Consider the following 7117-nt stretch of genomic DNA (forward strand, 5'->3'; position numbering starts at 1 on the left):
AGATGATTCTTATGTGCCTGGGGAGGGAACACAGCAAGGCAGATCTGCTTTCTGCTCTGCAAAGCTCTTGCCCCTCGCCTGGCTCCAACCAGCAAATAATTGCTCCCGAGGCTTCATTCCAAATGGGCCATAAATCAGGGCCAGGGGCTCCTGTTACCAGCAGCCAGCGGTGAAGTCCCTCCCTGGGGTAATTGGAAGCAGATGTTGCCAGCCGTCTGGCCTCCAGAGGCCTGTGTACCTGGGCTGCTCCCGTCACAGCAGTTGGGGCCAGAATTTCCATGAGCCCTTAAAGCGAAGGTTGTCAAAGAAACGGCCTCCTAGAGCTTCCAGATGTTCTGCGGCTTGTTTCAAGCAGGAGGTGGGCAGCTAATGGGGGTCTTCGGGGGCTAAGAGAGGAAGGCAGGGTCATGGATGACACTGGGGTTCTTCCGAGGGGCTGACTGGCAGGGAGGGGATGGGGGCCGGGGCTGGAGAGAAAGGGGCATTGGCTCTGCGGGCATGAGGGCCTGTCCCATGTTCTCTGTTTCTCGCTTTTTCAGCCTGTGCTCTAAAGTAAAGGATGTCACCTTTCCAGACCTCTGTTTTCTCACCTGTGAAATGGGTGTGACGTGACCAGACTGGAACACATCTGAAGGGTGGGAAGCAATCGCAGGTGAGGCTCCAGCAGGGCGTCTGGCACACAGCGGGTGCTCAACGCAGTAGAGAGAGTGATGAGAGTGGAGTGAGGCACTGAGCCTTGTATTCAGCAAGCCTTCAGTATCCCTGGACACTGAGCGTTGTGAAGGACAGGAGCAAGTGTAGGACACCCTTAGGAGGCTCTCTTTCCAAGCTTCCTATGGCCAAGATTTTGAGAAGGTCCAGAAAGTTCCTTAGCAGTCCTTCAGCTGCAAGTGCAAGGGTAGTTTGGCTTCAGGTACAGTTGATTCAGGGCTCAGATGAAGTCACCAAGGAGCCATCTGTCCTCTTTAGCTTCCTCTGATGGATTGCCAGATTTAGCAAACAGAAACACAGGGGGTCAGGTTAATTTGAATTTAAGATAAATAAGAAATACTTTCATAGTGTAAATATGCCCCACTAAATTTTTTAGTATAAGTATATCCCAAGTATGTGCTGAGACATACTTATACTTTATAATTTTTTTTATTCATTATTTATCTGAAATTTGAATTTAACTGGGCCTCCTGTATTTTATCTGGCAGCCCCTTCATCCCCTGGGGTAGCAATGGACAGCAAGCCTCTCATAGCTTCTCACTGGCTCTGATTAGGTCATGTGACTCTCCCAAATCCATCACTGTGGCCAGAGGACTTACTACCTGGTTTACCTGCCCCATCCTTAGACTCTGAGTCTGGGGTCAGTATATCCCAAGCTCCTAGGAGAATGGTTCCCTCAAAGTCCAGGTGTTGTGAATACCATGCATTCAAGAAAGAGAGATGGGGTGGGTGTAAGACAAGGAAACCAGGAGCCACTGTGAGCAAATGCAAGGAGGGGGATCCCTGAGCCCGAGGCACAGAAGTGGGTGCCCCCCAGCTGGGGTAACCAGAGCAGTTTCAGGGCCAAGAGACAAAAGTGGGTCTTTCAGGGCTAAAGAAACCCCGCGGTTGAGCCTGGCTCTGCTAAGACATCTTTGGATGATCCCACCTCCAGGAAGCCCTCCCCCGATTACCTCTCTGAGCCTCAGTTTCCCCATCAGCAAAATGAGGGTAACAAGTCAAACTTCTTGGGGTTGTTGTGAGGCTTACCTGAGGTTCAACTGAGCCCTGCTTGGAAGCCCAGCTATACAGTGATCACGAATTTAGTAGGCATCTCTCAGAACTTCATTTCCTAGGGGTAGCCTTTTCCTAAGTGGGGTTCCAGTGTTACAGGTTTATTTCAGTCCTTGAAAAAGCCAAAATAAATCATAATTGATGGTCGGTCGGGGCTTCTCAGCCTCAGCACTACTGATATTTGGGGCTGGATCATTCTTTGCTGGTGTGGGGCATGGGGGGTGTCCCATGCATTGTAGGAGGTTGAGCGGCTCCCCACACCCAGCCAAGACCACAAAAATGTCCCCAGACATTGCCACGTGTCCCCTGGTGGGGGTAAAGTGACTCCCTCCCCTGCGAACAGCTAGGATAATAGAATAAAATACAAATATATACTCATATAAACCTGTTTTCAGCTACTGCTTCAAATGTATATGGAAAGCCCTGTGTTGTCCATGTCCCACTGGGGAAACTCCTCGGTGTGGGCTGAGTCCGCTGCGGTCCCTTAGAATAAAGTCCGCATAAAGTGGAGTGAAGACACCACTTCTGAAGCTAAGTAAGCCTGAGTATTCTTCCTGCCCCTAGGGACTTTCAAACTGCATTGAAAATGAGAATCATCTGTCTCAAAAATGTTTATATGTCAAGTTAATTGAATGGAGAAAGCTAGGGGATGGGGCAAGGCCCAATCGTCTTTCAGCTCCCTTTGTAGCGGAAGCCAAAGGGCTTCTTGAAACAATATCAGGAGGATTTGTGTAGTGTTGGGGTCTTAAAGTCATGCCCTGCTTTTTGTTATTCTTTATGTTATAGAAATACGGGTCACAGCCAAGAGTTCATCAGCCGTTGGTCAGTGGGAAGGAGGGAGTCGGGGTCCCTGCAGGTAAGCTCATGACAGCCACATGCAGCCGACGGCCGTTCTAGACCTTGTACTGAAACGCGGGTCTGCCTCTCAGTAGGTCGGCGTCCTGGGACACGCCAGCTACTCCCTCTGACAGGGCCTGTGTCCTGTGCCGTCACGCTGGCCCATGCTCCGAGCCCCCCCCCCCGCCCCCGAGCTTGGGGGAATGGCCCGCTGTTGCCGTCTTGAAATCCTTAATCCTTTTTGAACGAGGGCACTGTACTTTCATTTTGCCCTGGGCCCCATAAATCATGAGACCCGATCCCGCTCTCTGAACTCAATTTTGGCATCTGTAAAACGGCAGTAACGACACCCTCCCTCCACAGGACCGCTGTGAGGATTACAGACCAACCCCGTGGCTGAGATTCGCAACGCAGCCAGTACCTGCGTGGCCATCCCAGAAGCTCAAATAAACAGTGGCTGCAATCGCTTTCAGAACCCATCTCAGAAGGAAGTCTTTAACTGCAGTCCTGAGACCATGACTCGAAGTTTCCGGAACCTTTGAAATTCTCACTGTTTATTATGTTTGTTACTCCCATCTGTTTCCTGCAACAATGAACTCTTTAAATGAAAAGGCCTGTGGACATGTGTGGGGGATGGGGAGCCGGGCCAGGCAGGGGGCAGTTGGGAGACTCCACCTCTGCCCCCCCGCCCCCCCGCCCGGCTGAGAAGCAGTGTCCCCAGGGGCAAGTTAGCAGAGTCGAGGAAACAGACCGGGTCTGCAGAGCTTCTGCAAGGAAGGAGGAGAGGGCCTCCCTCTCTCACATTTGCACCCTGTTCAGATTTCCAAAGAGGCACAGAAAAGATGGAGTTACAGCTGATCCTAAGGGATGTGCACAGCCCTGTGAACGCACAGCCCTTCTTCTCTGTCCGTCAGCATGTGGTGAGCCTCTAAGAGCTGCGTGGTTCACCCTGTGCCACCTCAGCGGGTACCTGTTGTCGGGTTCCCGTGGTGTGGGAGTGATGAGGGGGCTCTGTCCCTTCCGTCACTATTATCCCTGCAGGTGTCAAGGTCCCAATCCACCCCTATAGCTTACACGTGTCCTGGGACATTGAAATGGGAGCATCCACAGGGGATCACAGAACTCTAGGTCTTAGGACACTGTGGGAGGTGCCCCCCGGGCCAGCGCACTGACCACCCCAAAATGGACCTCAGCAGCCGTCCACAGGAAGGACAAGCTCTGTAGCTCCTGTGTCTATGGTGTAGGGTGCCCACAAGAAGATACTGCCCCGTATGGAGGTGCTGACGGAGCCCCATTGGGCATCCCCAGCCGAAGACCCAAGTGCTCCCTTCATGGAGGACAGCGCAGGGTCTGGAAGCTGAGTCCCCTCTCCTGTATTACAGCCCCTCCACCTCTCTCCCTTCCCCCAGCCTAGGAGTCCTTCCTTCTCCAGGTCCAGAAGCTGCCTTCTTCCCCAGCTCTTCTCCCACATGTATTATTGATGCCCTCAGTCTCTGTCACGCCCAGGGGGCCTAGGCTTTTGAAACTCCAAAGCCAAAAGCTAACGCTGTTTTCTCTCAGAGCTTCTCCTGAGTCATCCTCTCCCCAAGGCAAGAGTACAAAGCTCCCACCTGGCAGAACGGAGGAGGGAGCAAGGTGGAAACACCAGGAGCAAAGAACGGATCACATCCCACCACCTGCTCTCACACGGTTATGTCAAGACTTATGATGATGATTTTTGTTTGTTTGTTTCACAAGAAGGATAGCTATGCCTGTGGGTATCTGTCACCATAGCAGAACCATCTCTTCGGCGACAAGATACTGGAGGGGGGAGTCGTACTCCTGCTTTGTGCCCTAAGACATCCAACTATCAAAGGGGGTGCTGGGAAAAACCCAAAGCCCAACACTGCCTGGGTTGATACCAATGTCTCAATGCTGAGACTAAGCAAGCCTTCTCAGCCCCGTACTCTGTCCTTCTCCCCTCTGACGGTGACCCCCCTCCACCCTTAGGAAAGTCACCGTACCTGACAGGACTGACGGGGAAGTTAGATGCGCTTTGAACCTGAGCTCCTTTTGAACAGGACCATTATTTACCCAATGAAGCTTAAAATGCCATTCATTACCATAAAAGTTTCGGAACATGCTCACGCACCTGGGGAAGTCTCCCAGCCAGGTGATGAGGGGAAACCTTCACTTATCCCCTCAGAGAGCAGGACCAGTCACCGTGGTCACCGTGGTCTCCAATCTTGGTGAGAATAACTCTGCTGGTCAGCAGCATCAAGATGGTCCTGAGAAGTTTGCTCAGGGACGAGTCTGCAAAATAACGCACTTCATCCTAATTTGGAAGACATTTCCACCCATCGCTCTGCTAAATAGCACCTCTTTTAGTCAAATCAGCTCCTTCCAGTAAGTGCATTTTCAAGTTCAGAGCTGCAATGGGCCTTTGGAGGAGGTTTCTGAAGGAACTGGGTGAGGTAAGAAGGAGCTTGGAGTGGCCATCACAGAGCCTACTGGGACCCTTGGCAAGCGTTGGCTCTGGGTACAAGACTAAACCACAGAATTTCTCCCAAAGTTCTCAACGCCTCCAGTGTTTCTCCGGAGTTCCTGTGTGGGTGCTGGCTGAGATCCCACCACAAACCCATCAGCTGATCCTGGGTGCATTTTATAAGCCCTCCTAGTCTATGTCTCCAGCCATAAAATGGGAAGAATCATATTGGCCCTTCCTCGTCATACAATGAGTCCCTCCTGTCAGATCATCAGCTATCTGGGGACAAGGACCATGTCTTATTTACTTCCCACAGGGCCTGGTACAGGTACAAAGACAACAGTAATAATATAGTACACTTAAATGAGAAGCTACCAGGTTCTAGCCAGGAACTCTGCTAACCAGTGGTCATACATCATCTCAGTCCTTACAACAAACCAGTTTGCTCTGGTTATTAGCCCCATTTTACAAATAAGGAAACTAAGGTTCAGAGAGAGGAAGTTTAGCCTACTCAATTTTTAATACTTGAATCCTAGCTCATTTGCTCTTTCTCCTCTCCCCTGCCTCACCCCCTCCCTCTAGCAAAAGAGAAATACAATCCGGTATGTGAAAAGACACTCCATAAACACAAACTCAGATTGTGTCTAGATTATCTGCAACTCCCTCACCTCCCCCAAGATCACTGGCCATTCATTTATTCAGGAAACAATTATTGCCAGGCTCCTCTGTACAGGCTGAGGATAAAATAATAAGCAAAACTAATCATCATGCAGCCCTCAGGAGCTTACCATCTGGGAATACAGTCAAACCTGCTGGATATCTCTGTAAGCAAACATGCTCTCCACCCACCTCCACCCTCTGCCCAGATGTCAACTCATTCATTCTTCAACATTTATGATTATTGAACTAAGATTGAGTTAGGCTGCAAGTAACATGAAATCCAAGTATCAATGGCTGCCTTAAACTATAGAGAGGTTGGTTTTTCTTAGATGACAATGTCTAGTAGGAAACTGTTGAAACTAAAAGATGTCAGAGCAGGGAGAGGTCTTGATGATCCTGTTGGCCTTTGCTGCATGGACATGAGATGGCTGTCACAGCTCCAGCCATTAAATCTACATTCTAGACAAGAGGAAAGTGGGAAGGTCATGAGCAAAAGGGCTCCTATCAGCTGAGTCAGGTTTTCTTTTGTGGGGCTATTCTGGAAGTCTTTTACAACAACTGACACTTTAAAACAGACACTGTCTGTGCCTGCCCCTCCCAGAGCAGGCTACAAGTGCCAGAGGTAATGACGCCCAGGGGTAGTCTCAGTCAATGATGGACAGCGCTTGGTGGAAGCTTTCTTCCAGGAAAGTGCCGAGCTTTCTTGCCCTCAGGTGGGAACACCTGGGGCCTGTCCTACAGCATCTCTCAGAGGTTCCCAGGGAGATGGAGCCCTGGTTGTCCCCAGCAATAACCTGCTCCCTTCCCTACTCTGCATTTGGCTTCTTCCTTGTCTCATTTCCTCACTTCCCTCCACATCCTTCCTGGAATCACCTTCCACATGAACCGGCTCTTAGACCTTTGCTTCTGGGAACCCAGCCTGAGACAGCCTGGTCGGTGAGACTGCATCCCACAGCTACTCGGCCTGCAAGACTGGAGACTGTGCTCCCATGAACACTGGGTTTCTGCTGCGGGGAGGGGAGAGGAGTCTCTGAGTGAGCATTGAAACATCTCTACCACATCTGAGTCCAGTTAGCTCTCGATTAGGTCCAGAATCTCTCATGTTTGCCCCCGACGACCCTCCTAGTACCATGTCATGCCAAGCCTCATGTCGGGCACAGGGTTCCAGTGGCAACCAGGCCCAGCCTCTGTCCCCGGGGAGTTTACCGCGTCCAGGGGGAGGCAAAGAGCAGCTACGACCCTGCTGACTTGCGGAAGCACTAGTCCGCAGCATGGCTCTATCCTCAGAGATTTACATGCATGACAACATTTACTCTTTCTAGTACCAACACTCATGTCTCGGACTGTCTAGCCTTACGTTATACTACTCCCCGCTGCCGCAACGCACATTCC

At 51.0% G+C, this 7117-nt stretch overlaps 1 long non-coding RNA gene across 1 annotated transcript; it reads right to left on the minus strand.

The window, feature by feature from the left end:
- Positions 1 to 468: 468 nt before the first annotated feature.
- Positions 469 to 4888, minus strand: LOC117801918. The gene is made up of 3 exons (XR_004624739.1): positions 4733 to 4888; positions 1741 to 1876; positions 469 to 975 (listed from the first exon to the last, which is right to left on the minus strand). It is a non-coding gene; the product is annotated as an uncharacterized LOC117801918 (long non-coding RNA).
- Positions 4889 to 7117: the final 2229 nt, after the last annotated feature.

Source organism: Ailuropoda melanoleuca, chromosome 4 (genome assembly GCF_002007445.2).
Source record: "Ailuropoda melanoleuca isolate Jingjing chromosome 4, ASM200744v2, whole genome shotgun sequence".
Classification (NCBI taxonomy): Eukaryota; Metazoa; Chordata; class Mammalia; order Carnivora; family Ursidae; genus Ailuropoda; species Ailuropoda melanoleuca.